Raw genomic sequence first — 20,434 nt, forward strand, 5'->3', positions numbered from 1 at the left:
CGCTTAGAAAACGGTGCCCTGAGAAGCAGCTCCTGTTTCTGAACGTGCGTCCCTCGCTCCCCGACACCCGCCCGTTACCCAGCCGCTCTGGCGGCCGTCCCGCTCCGACCAAAGGAAAGGCCGCATCCGGGCACCGGGGTTCCAACCCCTGTCGCGCCAGAACTCCGAACCCCCCCCCCCCTCCCCGCGTCGCTCGGCCTCCGCGGCTTCTGCGGCCCGGGCTTGGCCGCGGTCGCGGTCGCGGTCGCTCCGCGTCGCCTGGCCGCGTGACCTCCCGGACAGGGACGCGTGCGGGGAAAGCAAGTCCAGATGTCACGTCCGCTGCCAAGTCTCGCGCCGGCGACGCCCTTCCGAGTCCGGCACCGGGCGGACCTCGCGCGGGGCCTCCCTTCGGGGCGGTCCTTCCCGCGGTCCCTGCCGGACATCGCCCCCCCCCCCCGCCGCCCGGCCGAGCCCCGGCCCCCCTCGCCCACAGAGGCTCCCCCCACCCCGGCCCCCAACCTCTCCTCGGCTCCCCCTGCTCCCCCCCCACCCCCCCCCCGCAACGCTTCTGGGTCTGGAGCCTCGTAACCCATTTGCCCTCCCCGGGAAGGGGGGGGTGGGGCCCGGCGGCTCGGGGTCCCGGGCGCAGAACCGCGCTTTCCTTGCTGCCCCCGCCGGGAGGCGGGACCCAATGCCCAGAAGGCTCTGCTGGGCGAGCATCGAGGCCTCACGGGAGCCCGGAGGACGGCGTCTGTGCTCTCGTGCACGCGCACGCACACTCGCTCGCACACACACACACACACTCTCGCGTGCACACTCCCTCTCACACACACACACACACAGTCTCTCACACACACTCACCCCCCCACTCGCACACACACTCACATACACAATCCCTCTCACACACATACTCTCACACACACATTCACCCCCCCCACACGCACACATTTCCCCCCATACTCTCGCACACACTCACATGCACACTCACACACATACTCTCTCACACACTCACGCTCAAACACACACGGTCTCTCACACACACACTCACATTCCCCCCCACACTCTCACATTCTCACGTGCACACTCCCCCTCACAATCACACACACTCGCACACTCCCTCTCACACACATACTCTCACACGCGCACACACACATCCCCCCACACTCGCACTCTCACACACATACACTCACACACGCTCTCACACACTCACACCCCCCCACTCGCACACACTCACATGCACATTCCCTCTCACACACACTCTCACACATGCTTTCACACACACATTCATCCCCCCACACTCACATGCACACTCCCCCTCACACACTATCACACTCTTGCACACTCATATGCACACACACATGCTCACACACACTCCCCCCACACTCACACTCTCCCTCACACACAGTCTCTCACACACACTCTCACTCACACCCCCCACTCTCACTCACATGCACACTCCCTCTCACACATACACTCACACACACATTCACCCCCACACACTCTCCCTCACACACACTATCACACACACACTCGCACACTCACACACAGGCTCACACACACATTCCCCCACACTCACACACACTCCCTCACACACACATACACTGTCTCTCACACACTCACATTCCCCCCATACTCTCGCACACACTCACATGCACTCCCTCTCACACGCGCGCACACACAGTCTCTGACACACATGCACACTCACACATATGCTCTCACACACACTCACATTCCCTCCCACACTCTCGCACACACAGACATACACTCTCGCACCCACTCACACACACACATTCCCCCCATATTCCCGCACATACTCTCACATGCACACTCCCTCTCACACACGCACACACACACTGTCTCTGACACATGTATACTCACACAGATGCGCTCACACACATTCACATTCCCTCACACACATACACTCTCACACACGCTCTCACACACACATTTCCCCCCATACTCTCGCACACACTCTCACATGCAGACTCCCTCTCACACACATACTCACACACACATACACTGTCTCTCACACACTCACATTCCCCCCACACTCTCACACTCTCACACGCACACTCCGTCACAGATACTGTCTCACACACGCTCTCTCACACACATTCCCCCACACACACTCACACACCCTCACATGCACACTCCCTCTCACACGCTCACTCTCACCATATGCTCTGCCTCAGACACACACTCACATTCCCCACACACTCTCCTGCACACACATCTACATACACACTCCCTCTCACACACATACACAGTCTCTCACACACACTCACACATTCTTACACATTCACATTGTCACACACGGTCCCACACACTCACGCTCCCTCACACGCACACAGGCTCTCACACATACGCTCTCACATACACTCACCCCCCACTCATACTCTTACATTCACACGCACTGCCACGCACGCACGCACACAATCTCTCACACACGATTACGCCCTCACCTTCCCGCACTCCTGGTCTCTCACACTCGCGCCCACACCCGCTCACACCCCCGCGAGGGCGGCCGTCCCGTCAGCCCCAGCGCGGCTCTCCTCTGCCCCGTGTCGGGCCCGGCCCCCCCCCCCCCCCCCCGCGGGAACCGTGCCAGACAGCACGACAGCCCGTTCCGGCGGCAGGGCACGAGAAACCCGGGGACACCGGGGCCCGGGCTTCAGGTCACAGCCGCTGCCTCCGCTAGTCGGAGTCCCGCCCTCCGCGTCGCGTCGGCCGGGCTGGGGTCGAAAGCCCGGCGTCCCCCGCAACACTCACGGACGTCCCCGACACTCGCCGTCCCCTGTCGTCCCTGCTCGTTCCCTCTCGGCCTCCCCCGAGGAGTCCGCACCACGCCCCCCCCCAACCCCGGGACCCCACGCGGCAGGTGGCGAGCCGGCCGAGGACGTCAGTACCTGGGGACAAGCCCGAGAGTCGACTCCGCCTGGGAACTTGGCTGTGACTGCGGTTCCTGTCTTCTTCGGTGGCCGCTTTGCCCCGGTTGAGGGTCTTCCTAAGACTGCCAGCCGCCACCTCCCCCGCGGTCCCTGGAAGCAGGACTGAGGACGCCAGGGCTGAACGGGACCCGAGCAAGACCCCCCCCCCCCCGCCCCCCGCCTTCGCCAGGAGTGCTTCCGGGGGGGGGGAGGGCTGCGTGCACCTGACTCCGTGCGTTTGCGCCTCGGGGGTCTCATCACGATTTACGTCAGAGGCCGCACACGGTGTTTCACTCCGTAAAGCGCGGACGCCATCGTTGTAGGCGTGGCCCGCAGCCCACCAACGAGGGGCCAGGCACGTCCTCCGACGGCCAAGTTCAAAGACGGGCACGTTGCGCGTGAGACTCCACAGCTGCCATACACGACGAGTGGCCACACGGGCATGGCTCTTGGTTTACAAACTCAAGAAGGTGGATCACGGTCTAAGGAAACCAACGGAACTACAGGGCTGATGGTGAACAAAGCTTTTGACTTGCCAGGAGGATCACCAGAGGTGTCTCACCAAGACCCCCCAGCCTTCCAACCGCACGATCTGCCTTCCAACCATATAATTCACATGCAGCTTATCAGAAAAACATTTAGTGCCCAAAGCGAGTTATACCATATTTGTTAAGGATGTCACACATCTTCACAAAGAAAACCTCTGATCCGCCTCTAGGGTAGGGCCCGATGACCTATAAAGACGGCAAGAAGAGGAGAAAAGATATATTGCCTTGTGGCTAACATCACCCGCCATCCAAGGCCACAGAGACCAAAAAGAACAGCGGCTGCACAAAATAACAGAATCAAGACACCTTCAAGCTACCCCTCACTAAGTCACAAGTGTCTAGAATTTTTAAAAAGACCAAAAAAAAAAAAAAAAAAAAAAAAAAAAACAACCCACAGAATTCCAAAACACAGGCAAAATAAAACGAAAGGCCTATTATAACTTACTGTCTTTCGAAAACATAATATCCTAATTATTCTGTAAATGTCATGGCCATTAGGCAAATTAACACGAAATCCCAGATCAAAGTGCCATTCACACATAGATACTTACATAACATTAGGTGGCTGAAGGTGAACAGGTGCTATAAACAGCTTCTTTGAATGTTTTTAATGTGTCCGCTAGTAAAACCTTCTGAAGAGGTTAAAAAAATTCTAGAGCACAAATTGAAAATTAAAGGCAAGTTGATGGTACCTCAAAATTAAGCATGTCAAGTGAGAAAATTATAATCAACGTGTCTCTGTACTTCTGAACCCCTTCACTGTGAAGGCACATAATACAAACACATGTATGTTTATGCACACAGGATTCTGCATGTGCATAGGAAAAGTCAAAAAGGCTAACACATATGAGTGGTTAATCCTAAGAGACTACGGAGAGAATCTGCAATCCAGACTGATAAATGGATATACTCGCAAACACATGCCCTCAGACCCAGGCAAGTAAACAGAACATGTCCTGTTATAGAGTCAGGTGATCCTGAGAGATTATATGTAACATTTTCTTTATTACTTATTTATTTTAATTTTATTTTTTAAGTGTTTATTTATTTTTGAGAGAGAGAGAGAGAGAGAGAGAGAGAGAGAGAGAGAGAGAAAACACAAGCAGGGGAGGGGCAGAGGGAGAGACAGGGAGACTCAGAATCCGAAGCAGGCTCCAGGCTCTGAGCTATCAGCACAGAGCCTCATGCGGGGCTCAAACCCACCAACCATGAGATTGTGACCTGAGCGGAAGTCAGACACTTAACCATGAGCCACCCAGGTGCTCCTATTTATTTTTATTTTAGAGAGAGAGACAGAGAGAGAGAAAACAGGCACGAGTGGGGACGGGAGCAGAAGGAGAGAGAGAGTCCCAAGCAGGCTTCACACTCAGTGCAGAGCCCGACACGGGGCTCAATCCCATGATCCTGGGATCATGACCGGAGCCAAAATCAAGAGTCGGACGCTCAGTCGACTAAGCCACCCGGGCGCCCCTCTATGTAACATTTTATAGACTGAGTTATGTTATATTCTTTGGGTAACACTATTTAAGAGAAGTTCATAGCCAGACATCTCTGAAAGTAACTAATCCTATAATTTACCATATCTGGTAACTATAGTTCTTGTAATTATCAGACAGAACCCATATTATTTACTGTATTATTTACAGTAAAAACATTTTTTCCAAGACACATTCTAACATCGTATAAATGATTGCTTCGTAACAGGGGATGATTATGCCTCCAGGGGGCATCTGGCAACGTCTGGAGACATCGTTGGTTGTCCCCGTGGAGTGATGGGGATGCTGGCAACCATGGCAGAGAACAGAGATGCCGCTGACCCTCGTACAGCGCACGGCACAGCCCCCACAACAAAGAATCTCCTGGCCTAAAAAGTCAATAGTACAGAGACTGAGAAACCAGGATGCAGATTTTCATAAACATTACAAAATTCCTCAAGTCATGTCCCCGAAAGGCCTTTAAGAAAGAAAACATGAGGGGCGCCTGGGTGGCTCAGTCGGTTGAGTGTCCGACTTCAGCTCAGGTCATGATCTCATGGTCCGTGGGTTTGACTCTGTGCTGACAGCTCGGAGCCTGGATCCTGCTTTGGATTCTGTGTCTCCCTCTCTCTCTGAACCTCACCCGCTCATGCTCTGTCTGTCTGTCTCTCTCAAAACTAAATAAATATTAAATTAAAAAAAAATTTTTAAAGAGAAACAAAACATGAGAAGTTTAAAGCCATAAAAGAGAACTCTTTTTAGTAGCATTTCGATTATTTGCATATATAGCTGCTTGCAGGGGGGGGGGGAAGATGCTACCATATATTACTTCAGCTAAAATAACGCTCTGAAAACCCACCACCCGTACTCACATTAGAGCCATACACTGAAAAATTCTGGGAAATCAACAAGGAGTTGACAAAAAACACCCCGAGCCGTCCTTCAGTGAACAGAGGAGCGTGTCCCGACCGACGGTGTTAAAATCAAATAAAGTAAGATATAATAAAAGCCAACTTTTTAGCCAGCGAAGAATAAACACATCTGGTATTTAGAGTCCTACACGTGTGTATCCATCCAATTGTATAGCATCAGAGCTCTGCTGCCCAGTAATATAATAATATTATTTTTGAGATCAGTTAAGGTATAAAATGTGCGTACTCTCAGTCTTTAATATTAATAAGTCTTGTAACTAGCGGTTTCTCGTAGCCCCGAATTCTTGAGCACAACTAGAAAGGGCACTTATCCTGAAAAATCTAATAAATTTACAGTTTTATATACTTCCTTCAATTGTAAAAGTCTTGTTCAATAAACTTTAAAATGCCACTATAGAGCAATAACACAGACAGTATAAACCCAGCCCTGGGAAAGCTGTGCAACCAGAAATTGTTCCCCTTTCTGCTAGAGCAATAAAGTTTTATATGTTTGAACTGACTGTAAAAAGGTTTGAATGTTGGCAACTGGGGAATAATCTGTCTTCTTTATAGTTATTATCATATTTCCCACAAGACCCCTTGGTCTGTGTCAATCCTTCTTGTATATGACACCTTTGTACTGTCAGCGAAAGCAAGACTACTTTCCTTTTTTTTTTTTTTAACTATAGGACTTGTATCTGTTTTCCTTCAGATTACAGCTAACAGGAATAAATTATTTCTGACAAGCATCTATTGCAGTATTTTACCAAATAAAGCTGCTTGTGAGCTGCTTTTCCAAGAGCTAGGGGGGAGCCTCCTCCCCTTCCCTCCTCTCTTTCTCTCAGCTGATTCAAATGCAATTCAGGGATGGTTACATTGGAGGAAATGCCAATAAAAAGAGATTTGTAGGAAAGTTGCCCTGAATGCTGGAGCCCACCGTAACAAGGTGGTGCGGTCCTCGTGGGTGCCGTTGGGCCTGTGTGGAGAAGAAGTTTAGGAAAGGTGGGAGGACGAGCCATCTCTTTTTCTTCCCAACCTGTCTCAGGTCTGAGAGTGTCTGTGCTTCTTGGTTCAGACAGAAAGCCGAGTCCAGCCAGCAGGAGTGGCTGTGACCAGCAGGAGGGACGTCCAAGTTGTCACGTGGAGGCTTGGGCTCTTGGCCAACAGGTCACCGCCACTGGAATGAGCTTAGGCTCATGATAATCAGCAAAGACAGTGTGTGTGTGTGTGTGTGTGTGTGTGTGTGTGTGTGTGTGTCTGAATGTCATGTGTGTGTGTATGTGTGTGCCTGCATGTCTGTATGTCTATTTGTGTGTGTGTCTGGGTGTCTGTATGGGTCTTTCTCCCTCCCCCAATCCCACTAAAAAGTCAGAGAGGAATGAGGATATGCACAAACACAAAGTTTTTCAAAGTCAGACGGCATTGTGTGGTTGGACGTCAATGGAACTGGCCCAGTTAAGTAAATTATGTCTGCACTCTGGAATAGACAGAGTCCCTCCGAGAGACCACGAGAACAGGATGGTCAGTCACTTGAACACAGGTGCATACATACTGGCATATACGCACGCAAGATATACTCATGGGAGTGCACACGCTCACCCTCAAACACAACTCAGCCAACTCCAAATGAACAGTCAACTCAAACGTGGAAGTTCTGGGGTAGGACGGTGAATGCCCAACGAAATCTGTAAACCTAGCAACTCTGCCAAAAGGAGGTCGTGCACGTGAAATTGAGTAGATACACTGGCCTCTCAGTGACCCTGGAAAAACATGGAGCTTGTGAGCACATTCAAGTTCGTGAATGTGAATCCACGACGTCCTGTTACGTTCCCCTCGCGATCCCCATCTCCACGAACGTTCAGACAACATTATCACGTGCCCTCCTGGCCCCGTTTGAATGGCAAACATTCTTACCTGTGTACAGACGACACGAACAAGTCTCGTGACGGCAGCTACCTCACAGGACCAGGAACAAGGAACACCACGCTCCCTCCCACCGCCCTTCCCCCGGAACCGCTACAACGAGACTTTTTAACAAAGGTGTAGGCACGCGCATCTCAACGACCCGCCTACAGGAAAACCATGGTTCCACAATACCGGTTCTTTATTCTCTCCAAAATGGGTTTCCTGATGGAGGTGAAAAGCTCTTGGGTTTGGGTCATATGTCACAGGGGCATTAATAAAAAGGACAATAGGTGCGCTTTTTAAAATCAGGGGCCTAGGACACAGACGTAGGAAAGGGCACAAGTGACAAGTGGGTAGCTCGGTGGAACAATATGAAATGCCTTACAAATGTGCACATCATCCTTGGGCAGGACCATGCTAATCTTCCCTGTATTGTTCTCATTTTTCATATGCGCAGCTGAAGTGAGCGCGTAGGCTGCATTTAAAATGCTCTTACGTGGCGGCAGACGGCCAGCTTCAGGACCAGTAAGTAAACCACCCCCAGAGTGGAGCAGCAAAGGGAACTCCCAAAGGGTAAGGTATGTACCACAGGCATCTAATTCATGGAAGGTACTTAGGAATTGCAGATTCCTTGACCTGCTGCGAATGCAGGGCCTGTGAATCTGCATTGTATCAAAAGCCGAGGTTATTCTGCAGGATCGCTGATCTTGCCTGCTGAGGTCCACCGGCCATTCCCCCCTGAATCACGTTCCCTTTTACAAATACGAAGGGCCTCAGTACACACCCTACTGACATAGCAGGTGGTGAAATTCAAAGCACTGTGCACCATGCTGTTTGAGACAGAAATGAAAGGGATCTAGAAAAATAGTGTCCAGGGGTGCCTGGGGCGCTCAGTCGGTTAAGCACCCGACTTCAGCTCAGGCCGTGATCTCACGGTTCGTGAGTTCAAGCCCCGCGCCGGGCTCTGTGCCGAGAGCTCAGAGCCCGGAGCCTGCTTCGGATTCCGAGTCTCCCTCTCTGTCTGCTCCTCCCCGGCTCATGCTCTGTGTCTCAAAAAAATAAATAAACATTAAAAAAGAAAAAGAAAAATAGTGTCCTGGAAGCCTTGCCTTGTTCTGCCTTTCCCCTGAACTCTGGTCTCCATCCATACCCTTCCCGTTCTGTGCATCCAACTGGGGTCTGGATGCCGAGAGGCAGAGTTCTCCTGAAAAGGGCAGGAATTGGAGCTCTCCCCTACCTTTATTATTGTTGTTGTTGTTGTAAATTTCAACAACCCCCCCCCCCAGGGATTTGTACCTCACTGGGTCCTAAAATACACCCTGCCTCCTGAACCCAAATGTAGCTGGCTTTTATAGGAACACAGTTGAAGAAATATGCTGGGACTCTAGAGGCACTCAGGAAGACACCATGAGAGGCTCCAGCTTCCAGAACAGGCCAGGGGCCGGAGGATCCCACTAGCCCAAGGCAGATTCACGTTGAGAGGGTCTGGTGCTGGTGTTCTTCAGCTTATAGATTCCATCCAAATTTGATTATATGCTAGGGAACTCTCGCAAGATACAAACGGAGCAAACGAGGCAGACCAGTGGGCATCAGGCATTATTGCTGGTACCACTGCTTCTCAACAATCCTGATCCCCGCTGATGCTACTACGGCGGGGACCACAAAGTTCTGGAGCCTGCCGGGTGTCAGGCACCCGTCTAAACTCTTCAGATGCACCAGCACATTTCACCCTCAGCGCTACTCTTACCCCAACGCACCAACGATATTATTCACCGAGGGACAAGATGCTGTCACAGGTTGGGACTATTCTCCACGTACATCTAGCATTCATTCCTGTTCTATTCAAGGCTGCACGTAAGGGTGTCTAGGCATATGCAGTAGCCAAGGGCAGGAAGAGAACTTTTCTGTTAAAAGCTGGCAAGAAGCTGAGGAAATAACAAGAGAGGCTATACGCTAGGGGCCTTGGGACGTCAGATAAGGCTTCTTTCTAGAAGGAACCTGGAGTCTGGTGAGGGAGCCTGGAAATGGGCAGAAGACAGCTATATATGATAGCATTCCAGGGAAAGAGCTGAGAAGTGATTGGGGCAGAGGGTGGTGTAATGACAATTATAAGAAAAAAAATACATATACAGTACACATCCCTTTTCTCAAGAAAATTGTAATATCCTTCATCAGACAAGATACCCTCACACAGAACAATCAGAAAATATCAGAAACTGTAAATAGCCAGCCGGTGCATACAGTCGCACAAATCTGAGGAATCAAGAGAAAGGAGACTTCAACACAAGCTGTGGTTTCTGAAGGGCGGACAGAGACACACGCAGAGGACAAACAGCAGACAGCATCCCAGGAGGAGCCGTGGGAGGCAAGACAACCAACCTGCCTGGCAGATCTGGACCCAGGAGCGAGGACAAGATCCTGACGAAAAGGACGCAGGCAGGTAAGCCCGGCCCCTCGCCTGGCCGACCCCAGACGTGGAGCAGAGTCAAGGCCAGGGCACAGCCTGCCAGCAAACCTAGGCCCTCCTGCTCCTGTGGAAATACTAACGACCTCGGAAATCAACATGACAATAAAAACATAAAATCCCCAGGATGGGGACCCTCTTATCACAGCACAGATAGGGATGGTGGCATGCACTCATACACAGCAGGTGGATCTCAGAGGATGCGGTCGGGCTGAGGAACACCCTAGATGGAAAGGCTCCGGGGAAAAATCCAACAGCTGCTGGAGGTGGGCTCGGTGCTTCAACAGGAAGCCCCTTCCGAACAAAATCAAGGCCAATGATGGACATTCACTAGGAGTCCTCCTCACTCCAAAATTCAGTGGGTCTGTGAAACCTCTGCACAGGAGAGGGGTGAATACCCCAACTCTTAGATGACTCTGGTCTCCTGGGTCCCCCCGACCCAGTGCCAACAATATAAACATCCAACCGGGGCGGTGTCCTTGACCGTGTGACCATCACTGTAACATCAGATGAGAACAGCACTGCTTGAGGTAAAAACATGTGAAGCTGCCGGCTTGAAAACATTATTTCTTGGGTGAAGTTCTTCACCTCATCACTTAATACACGTTTATTGTTTTGTTACTAACAACAGAAGTAATGGCAATACTTTGGTATCAGCATAATGTTTTATACCCTAACAATACTTTCATAAGTGTGATTGTGTTTACTTTTTTTGTAAGTTTTTTTAAATTCATTTTGAGAGAGAGAGAGAGAGTGCACAAGCAGGGGAAGGGTAGAGAAAGACAGAAAGAGAGAGAATCCCAAGCAGGCTCCGCACTGTCAGCTCGGAGCCCGATGTGGGGCTCGAACCCACGAACCGTGAGATCATGACCCAAGCTGAAACCAAGAGATGCTTAACTGACTGAGTGACCCAGGCACCCCTATGTTTTCTCTTTTTTTTTAAAAAAAAAAAGTGTGTTTATTTATTTAGAGAGAGAGAGACAGAGAGAGAAGGAGAGAAAGAGAATCCCAAGCAGGTCAGCCAGGTCCGACACAGGGCTTGATCCCACAAACGGCGAGATCATGACCCAAGCTGAAATCACAAGTCGGACGCTTAACCAACTGAGCCACCCAGGTGCCCCTGTTGACTCTTGCTAATAAATGTATCCATGTTATAGGTGAAGACCCTCACACCCAGAGAAGGTAAATGACTCACTCAGGGCCACAGAGCAGGTAACAGCCAGGGTTACACGGGGGCCACATCAACTGAGTCCTCATAATTTACTAAATGCTCGTCATATGTAAGAGATGGGGCTGACCTCGACTAGGATACAAAAGTGGGTGGGAAAGGTCACAGGAACCCAGTGCGAAGGACAAGCACCTTGAACCCCGAAACTGACCACCTTGCGGTTCATTTCACACCACCCCGCCTACCTGGCTGCGTCCCTCCCATCAGCCCAGCGGATGCAGGGTCCCCCGCCTGACCCGCTCACCCTACAGCAGGCACTGAAATTGGCAAGGAGGTAATAAAGACGACCCTCTCTGCTCCCCTCCACCCTCCTTACAGCAAAGCCACCGCATTCTGGTCAGCAGGCAAACAAACAGCTAGGCCCTGACTACACAAAGTACCAGGGAATCTTTGGGGGGGGGGGGTTCCCCAGGGGCGCCCAGTAACACGAATTTCCATCTCTCCCAAGTAATCGAAGCGCTCCCCGTCGGCCTCCGCTGCAGAAACCAACAGAGCCCCCCAGCCCCCCTACCCCAGCAACCGGGGCACATGCTCCCCGCGGCCACAGGGATCCCGAGCCCCTCAGGAGCTGCCGAGGCTTTCTCATGTGCCGGCTGCTCATCCAGCGTCATTAAGGACACGCCGGTCTCCACCGCTTCCCTGCCTGAAGAAAAGCCACCCACGGGCTCCCCGCAGAGGGACATGCGAGAAGCCCCCGGAACCCACAAAGGGAAGCCAGCGTGCCGAGGGTTAAGCGCACCCTGTAATAAGCATCTCTGTTCCGGCGTGTTGCGAAAGCCCATTACCTCCCGCCACATTACCTCATTCATTTCTTATATGCGGATGGTTTATTTTCCCATGAGCACCCTGGCTCTCAGTATTAAGTCCCCTCCTTCGCCTCTATTTCTCTATCCATCACATTTAACACTCTGACAGTAACAGTCTATAATGTTTCTATTCTACAAAACCGCTCTGTCAACTCCGGGCTTCCAGAGCAGCAACTGAGGAAAATAAATAACATCAACGCCAGGGACGACAGCATCGCGGCTCCCTTTCTGCTGGGCTTTTTTATTTTATATTATTCTACAAAGGGAGAAAAAAAAATAAAAATAAAAAAAAATAATAAATAAATAAATAAATAAATGGGCGGGGGGGAGGGAGGTGGAAGCAAAGAAGAGAAGAATTTCCTTCGCATCCAATAGACGCTTAACAGACCTGAAGGGACAGTCACGGCATTTCCCTTTCAGACAAAGAAGTGATTTCCCCTCTCTTCTCGAATCCCCTGACCGCCTCCCCCCCGTTTCCCTTTCCACGGTGGTTTACAAAAGGACTGATATTTACTGCACTCCCTCTACCTGCCCCCGGAGAGGCAGAGCAACATAGAGCCGAGAGAGTACGCGGCACCCCGTGAACGGTGCAGGGTGATTCATAAATTCTTGTCATCTTTTCTGGAGCAAGAAGGGGGTGGAGGCAGGCCAGTGGCCCACAACATTTGTGGGGGGGGGTGGAAGTGGGGAGACACCCAGGGAACAGCAACTCTGGAACCCAAGAGGAGGCAGAAAAGGCAAGGAAACACGAACTCCTGAGAAATAAGCCACTCGGGAAAGCTGCCTCGTCTCCATATTCCGGGGGTGTCCCAAAGCTGTGTTTATTTTCATCCTCCAGGATGTACATCGTTTAAAAACGTGTTATATTTCCATCTAGCTTCCTCAAAAGATCTCCAGATAGCTGGGCGGATGGATACTCTTGAACATAATTTGGCTTCCTCTTCATGACCCAAATCGTTCATCATTATGAATGCCAATTACCACCCAGACCCACTGCTGGATGGGAGTCTGCCTGTCTGTTGTACATAAACTCCATCTGCTGGGCTGCGTAAGTTCTCTCCTCTCCTTCATAGTTTCACTGCCTCCCGGAGTAGCCTTTTCTTCAAAGGCAGGACAGTGTTACAGTCAAGAGCATGGCCGCGGTACCAGATCATGGAAGCCAAGACCAACTCTGGGCCGTGGAACCCCGTTTCTGATCCCCTCTCCAGGCTCTGGCCTCCCCTGTGAAATGGAGACAAGTACGGTGGTTTGAAGGCTACCCGAGTTAAGACTTGCAAGCGTTTAAGACAATGTCTACCGTTAGCAAAGGTCAGCTGATCTCAGTAAATATGAGTGATTACCATGCCTGCATCCTGGCAGGAGCTAGAAAGCCGGACGGCAACACGGTTCGAATCGTGTTTGAAATAAGAGTATAGAGGTCTTGGGTGGTGGCCGGTGGGCACTCTGATGAGTCAACTGGCACAGGCCGGAGTGCATGGTGCCTTTATGGTGGCCACGTGGAGGCCCTCTACGCTAACGCCCTGGCTCCAGACGGGTGAGGCTGCCAACACTGAGTTCGGAAAGGTGAGATGTCACTCTAGAGAGACTCGTTCGGGATAAGGAAAGAACAAGGAGACAGGAGACCACGCTGGAAAAACAACCGAAGGAAGGCCTTTCACCGAACACTGCCGAACACAATCCTGCCATTCCTTCTCTTCAACGGGAGTAAGACGTACGATGTATAAAAGTGCTTTGAGTGGTATGAAATACTCCGTGCCTTACTGTCTTTACCAACGGGACCATCATTATTACTCAACTTCACACCCTAGAGCTGTTAAAAAGCACTGCTAACCCTAAAGGCGTTCAGAAGTGGGAGTCTGGTTTTTCCTCGACTGCTACCCAAGGGGCCACGGGATTTCTTTTTTCCATCTCCGTCTGTGGGGGGAATAGAGCAAAGGGCAGGCGCAGGGCCCAACCCTCTTGACGATGGGTACCCTGGGGATTCACGCACATCGACTCCCCAGACCTGCTCCCCACCAAGGGAAGGTCAGACTCCAGCATGTCTAAGGCTCTTGCCACAAAGCTTCAGAATAATGCCTGCATTCCAACCGAAGGGGCAAATGGGAAAAAAAAAAAAAAAAAGTCAAGACCAAACGGGATACGGCATGTCTGATGCCCAGAGGCAAGGAAGGACTGGTTCCCGAAGTCTTCATTTCTTGTCTGGTTCAATTCCAAATATCACCAACAATCTAACTTACAGAGGCAAAGATCGCTTCTGCTTTTATGACTTTTTATTTGGGGGTTGGGAGAGTAGACGTAAAGACCATAATCAGACTTAAGTGACATTATTTCATTATTTTAAATGATGACATTTCATTAGTGCTGCTTATAGTATTCCCTGACACTTTAATTTTTCTATTTTGGTGACAGAAAGGCAAAGGTGACCTCACAGCACCAAAGATATCCCCTAGGGAAAGAGGGAGCTGAGCCTTTCATACAATTTCTTTCCAACAAATTAACACTGAGTATGCCTATGTATAAAGAAAGCACTGGAGGGGAAAATACATAGGTAGGTGCAGTTCCTGCATTCAAAAGTTGATAATTTAGTGAAGAAAGAGGGACATATGAACAACTGACTAAAATTAGGAGTTGAATAATTAGAAAATACATGCTAATTAAAGCTACAGGCATTTTGTCCTAGGAACATGGCAGAAGGGGTGATTACTTTGAATGCCAGTCTTAAGAGAGCTTTCAGATTTTCACAGAAACAGAGATATTTGGGCGGCTGCAGAACTTTCCACTGTTAAGGGCTCAGCTGACACAGTCATGCAACCTATATTCAAACCCCTACTCTGCCAATGCCAACCTGGGTAATTTGGGCAAGTAATTTAAGGCCTCTAAGCTCAGTCTGCTAGTCAATAGAGCGGGGACAATGATAGTATATACGTGCTAGGCTTTACAGAGAGGGCAAACTAAAAGAATGAACATAACACCGTGCATGATATGCAACCCCTAAATGAAGATTAGCTATTATTAATAGAACACTTCTCCAACCCTTATGAAGTAGGTGACATTACCATCTCCACGTTCACTACGGAGATAACAGACATGAGAGATTTCAGGTCAATGTCACACAGTAGATGGGAGGATTCTGGACACAAACTCAGGTCAATCTAACTCCAAAGTCAAAGTTCTTTCTCACTATGTTTTATTCTTATTCAAGAAACTCTGTCTCCTCCCAGAAAGGAGGTGCAAGATCTAGAAGGCAAAGTCTCAGAAATCACCAGAAAATAGAGCATGATTCTAGCAGATCACACATGGTCTCTAGTGAGAAGAAGTCACATGAAGGTCAGATACACAGCCACTAGGAAAATCAACAACACACAGAAGTGATCACAGTATTCTATGAAACTGAAAGGTCTAACACAATCCGAAATGAACAAAACTCTACCAGGCATTCAAATTCCCTCCCCTTCCTAATTTCCTTGTTCTTATTAGTGCCAAGCCCATTCTCCCAGGTAACACCTTGAACACAGATACAGAGATAAAGAGATGGACGAACTCAGAGTCTAGTTCAAACTTGTGCAGGATGCACAATCCTGGCAAAGCCTCATTTCCCACAGCAACATGATAATGGGCATCTTATGACCATGCCCTCTGGTTATTTGGGGGCACTTGTAATTGTTAAACAGCTTTTCACTGTGCTAAGTAAAGTCCCATCTCAAACTTTTTGTGGCATCCAAATGAATCAGTGAATTAAATGATTCAACCATTCTTTCCATCTATCTATTTTTGAGAGACAGAGAGAGGCAGAGCACAAGCGGGGGAGGGGCAGAGAGAGAAGGAGACACAGAATCTGAAGCAAGGCTCCAGGCTCTGAGCTGTCAGCACAGAGCCTGATGCAGGACTCAAACTCCCAAACCATGAGATCATGACCCGAGCTGAAGTCGAACGCTTAACTGACTGAGCCACCCAGGCGCCCCTCAACCATTCTTGACCCCTACCTTTCTTTCCCTCAACCTCCATATCTAGATGGTCACCACACGCTCTTAATCTTTCTTTCCCAACAGGCTGAGACTACTCATTCCCAAAATACCACTCATTTACCCAGACCCCAGGTCCTCTTGTCTCCTGGGTGACTTCCCTGCCTTCAATCTGTCTTCAGTCTAGTATACATCCTGCACACTTTTATCAGAATAAAAGTCCTTAACTCTGGTTTTAGTAGATGTCATCTGTGCTTAAACAACCACAGGGTCTCCACTTCTTGCCTGAACCCCTCTGCTAGACATTCAAGGCCACACTATACCTACCACTTTACCTATTACATCCTATTTCTCATACTTCCCAATATGTATCTTCCAACTTGGTTGAAGCAACCATTTCATAGGACAGTCCCACAAAAAGGCCATGCACAGAGAAGCACGTGTAAGTTTTATGTAGCATGTCCAGAGCCACAGAACCACTCATGGATGAGCTAGGGCTCACTCCTCAGACTCCCTGTCTAGGGCTCTCCCAAAGTCCATCAAAATACGATATAGCACTAAAGTTGCCTATCTCTAGAGAATGTTGGGACCAGTGGATAAGATGGTACCCATGGGACTCCCTAGTTCATACACTGAATGATTATGGAGCACTTACTAAATGCTCAAGCCAGGGGCGCCTGGGTGGCTCAGTCAGTTGAGCGTCCGACTTCGGCTCAGGTCACGATCTCGCGGTCCGTGGGTTCGAGCCCCGCGTCGGGCTCTGGGATGATGGCTCAGAGCCTGGAGCCTGCTTCCGATTCTGTGTCTCCCTCTCTCTCTGTCCCTCCCCCATTCATGCTCTGTCTCTCTGTCTCAAAAATAAAAATAAAACGTTTAAAAAAAAAATTTAAATACTCAAGCCTGTCGTAAAAAAAAATGGAAGAAGGATATAAACAGGCATTGACCTCAAAGTACTTATGGTACAATGGGAAAATAAACATATAAAAAATAAAATTACAAAGACTAGGTAATATAAGTTAAAATGAAGGAATATATAAGGCAAAGTGAATACAAAGAAGAAGGAATATCTAGGACTGAATCAGAGTACTCGGAAAAGGTCTCTGCTAGGGTTTCAATAATTAGCTGTAGTTTACTTTACGGATGGCAGGTACGGGGATTCCTGGTGGGAGAGACAACCTTCAAAGGTATGGGGAAAAAAGTGGCAAGTTTTAGGTATTGTAGGTGACTCCACATATTTGTAACCTACAGTGATCTAGAAGAAAATGGTAGGAACTAACCCTGGTGAGGTAGACAAGGGCTAGATCTCAAGGCTAATGGACCTACGCCAAGGACTTCGGGGTTCATCCTGCAGATTTCCACGTTGTGTCTATGATACATACATACTCGCTGATGATCAGATTCCGGGCATACTACAGAGGGTGGGCCCAGAGAAATGCACGATTCCCAGCAGACTACTGAGCTACTTTTCTTCCACTCTCTCGGCTTTTCTTGTAAAAGCAAAAATCCCCTCTGGATTTCTTTCAGTTAGCACAAACGGGTACCAAGGTAGGTCTTTCATAAAAGTGAAGTGGCTCAACGCAGGTTTTTGAAAACTGAACCTGTACCTCCCTGTTCCTCAGCAGGCACCCCGGGGAATAGCAGGGCCACCCAAAGGATCCGGTGAAAGCTGCCTGTTTGATGTCTCCTCCCTTCCTCGGCAGTGAGTATGAACAACAGCGTTGGTTCAGAGACGCCTCCTCCTATAACTCCAAGCCAGATCTGTCCTGGATGTTTACCTCTGCCATGTAACAGTGGTCCCTACCCAACATCCTCCCTCCTCCGCAGACACAGAGGTCCCAGGGAAGGCCGCACTCACACAGGCACCCCTCTTGGGATTAGCACAGTTGGGCCAAGGCCCACCAAAGCCATGTGCTCTGGTGGAAAGAACCCACCCTGGGTTTAGTCTTAGCTCTACAACTTACTAACTCTATGACCTTGTGTCCTTTACTTAACCTCTCTGTGCCTCGGTTCCCTGATGTGAAATGAGAACCAAATAAAAATACCCACCCCCTCCCTTCACATTCACAGTTGTTGTGAAGATGAGGAAAGTGAATGCTCCTGAAACTTTTTTTTGATTTTAATATTTATTATTTTTAAATAGGTACTGTGTTTACAAGATAAAAAAAAATACCTCTACGATACGCATGTGATTGATTCCCACATGTTGCCGGGTCTTGCTCCCGCCCTTGGCTCCCTTCCCCCATCCCCCTCTCCCACCGGGCTTCTACAGGTAACCATTTTAATTCTTTGCTTGTTTATCTCCGCGGGGTTTCTTGAAAGGATTGTTTCCAATATAAAGTGCTATATAAAGTAGTGATCATTGTTGTAATAGGAAAGTAGGTGGTGAGGAGAAGGACGGGGATGGATGGCTGTGTTGTCTACCAGGGTCCCCATTTCCTCCATGGAAACCTGCCTCATTATTACCATAGTTCACACTGATCCGTTTCAACCATCCATCGAGCCACCCACCCATCCATCTAGCCATCCACCCATCCATCCAACCAAGCAATACTTACTAGTGCCACCTGTACTCAAGGCTAAGTGACAGCATCATTCGAGGAATGCTAAGATTAATAAGTGCGTCTATAGCACGTTTGAGTTCATACCATCCTCTTTCAGGCTTAAGCTCCCCATCACACTCCTTTTCTGTCTGGATGTGAGCTGCCTACCACCGGTAACCACAGACTGAATGAAGTTTTTCTATCTCCCAAAGCACATGGTGTGGTACGCCCAAATGCATACAGCAGACACTCAAACAGACTTGAGGTGGCCACAGACAAGAAGTCCTTGGTGCTGCATCGGTCAGTCAGGGGGCCTGGGGTCCAGCAACCTTTCCATCAGTGGTGGGAAAATCCAAGATGGCCTGCAGGCCCTGGGAGGGGGCGGGGGTGGTCTTAGACCGGAAGGAAGCTGCCTCAGCCTCTGGTTACAGGGAGATGAGATTTGAGGGCATGGGTCTCTACGTTCTCACTCGGTGAGAAGGGACAGAGCAGGAAGAACAAAAGGACGGGCGCTTATAACAGCTTCCAACATGGTGACATGACCAAGGAGGGAAAATGACTCAGCAGAAGGAAATGTTGTGCATCAGCTGTTCTCGGCCAAGGAATGGTGCGGCGGCAGAAACACGACATCCCAGCAGCTCCTGCCCCTGCCCCCAACACTCAAAATACTTCCCTTCTTTTTTGTGTTAAGATTTGGCAACTTTCGATCGCTTTATAGCACATCTTTGAGTTGTCCATCAAGGAGGCTTCCTCGTGTTGCCACCAAATGACTTTGGGACCTTGAATTACAATGCAATGCAGTGCCTCTGTGTCTCCACTGCTCCATCTGTGGGATGGGGGCGACAGTCCCTACTCTGTCTTCATTGTCAGGTGCCAGAGAATCAAGTGTGCTAACATCCACTAATAGAAGCATCCTCTAATTAAAACGGGTATTGGTGTTGGAATAAGTACTGACTCTCTCCCAATGGGGGGGAAAAAGGCATTGTTTTTAAATGAAGAATTTTTAAGGTAAGAACCAACTGATCACACACCCGGCAGCCATTTCACATAATTTTTTTTTCCTGTTCTGATCTTCCAACCCTAGAGAGACCTTTGTGGACTCTTCTCATAGTAGGCCTGACAACCTCTTCCAAGGAATGTAATTTTAAAGGTCAATTCCAAATCCAGGCTTTGAATCTCTTCTATTCCTCCCCCACCAACCTTTTTATATCTGTCTGATGTGCCCTCTTTCCCAGAGACTCACAGCCCCCTCCCGTCGAGCCCCCTCCCGCATCCTGTGTGGTGGAGATGATAACCAATCATGAAAACCCGCAGCCTGCAGCCGTTGGAGCGAGCGGGTGCACGGAGGGGAGGCCGAGGAGGAGCCGGTCAGGATGCATGTAATCAGAAGGGTTATCTAATGCTAGTTTCATTCTAATTGAGTCAGTACCATATGTCACCCTGCAATAACATCACAAGCAGCATGCAACTGAATACATATTTAATTCACATAATGGGTACAGCAGTAGAAGTAATCAAGGCAGTTTGCCATAAGCCATAAAGAAATGTAGCTTGTTCCTATCAAGAAACATTTGGCACTTAGGGAGAGAACTGTATCACCAGCGAGAGGGGAACCGTATTACTGCGAGGGCTCATGGGGGGAGGGGGAGGCAGAGCTGTGGGGGGCGGGGACATGGGGAGAAAGAG

The 20,434-nt window shown here is 49.5% G+C and overlaps 1 protein-coding gene and 1 non-coding gene across 7 annotated transcripts in view; both read right to left on the reverse strand.

Annotated features, from left to right (window-relative positions):
* The window catches only part of PBX1 (PBX homeobox 1), a 290,531-nt gene that overhangs the window by 144,649 nt on the left and 125,448 nt on the right, over positions 1-20,434 (reverse strand). The gene's annotated exons all lie outside the window — the stretch shown is intronic.
* On the reverse strand, positions 8,114-8,216 carry LOC122212493. The gene has a single exon (XR_006199172.1). It is a non-coding gene; the product is annotated as a U6 spliceosomal RNA (small nuclear RNA).

The sequence above is a fragment of the Panthera leo genome, chromosome F3 (assembly GCF_018350215.1).
Source record: "Panthera leo isolate Ple1 chromosome F3, P.leo_Ple1_pat1.1, whole genome shotgun sequence".
Classification (NCBI taxonomy): domain Eukaryota; kingdom Metazoa; phylum Chordata; class Mammalia; order Carnivora; family Felidae; genus Panthera; species Panthera leo.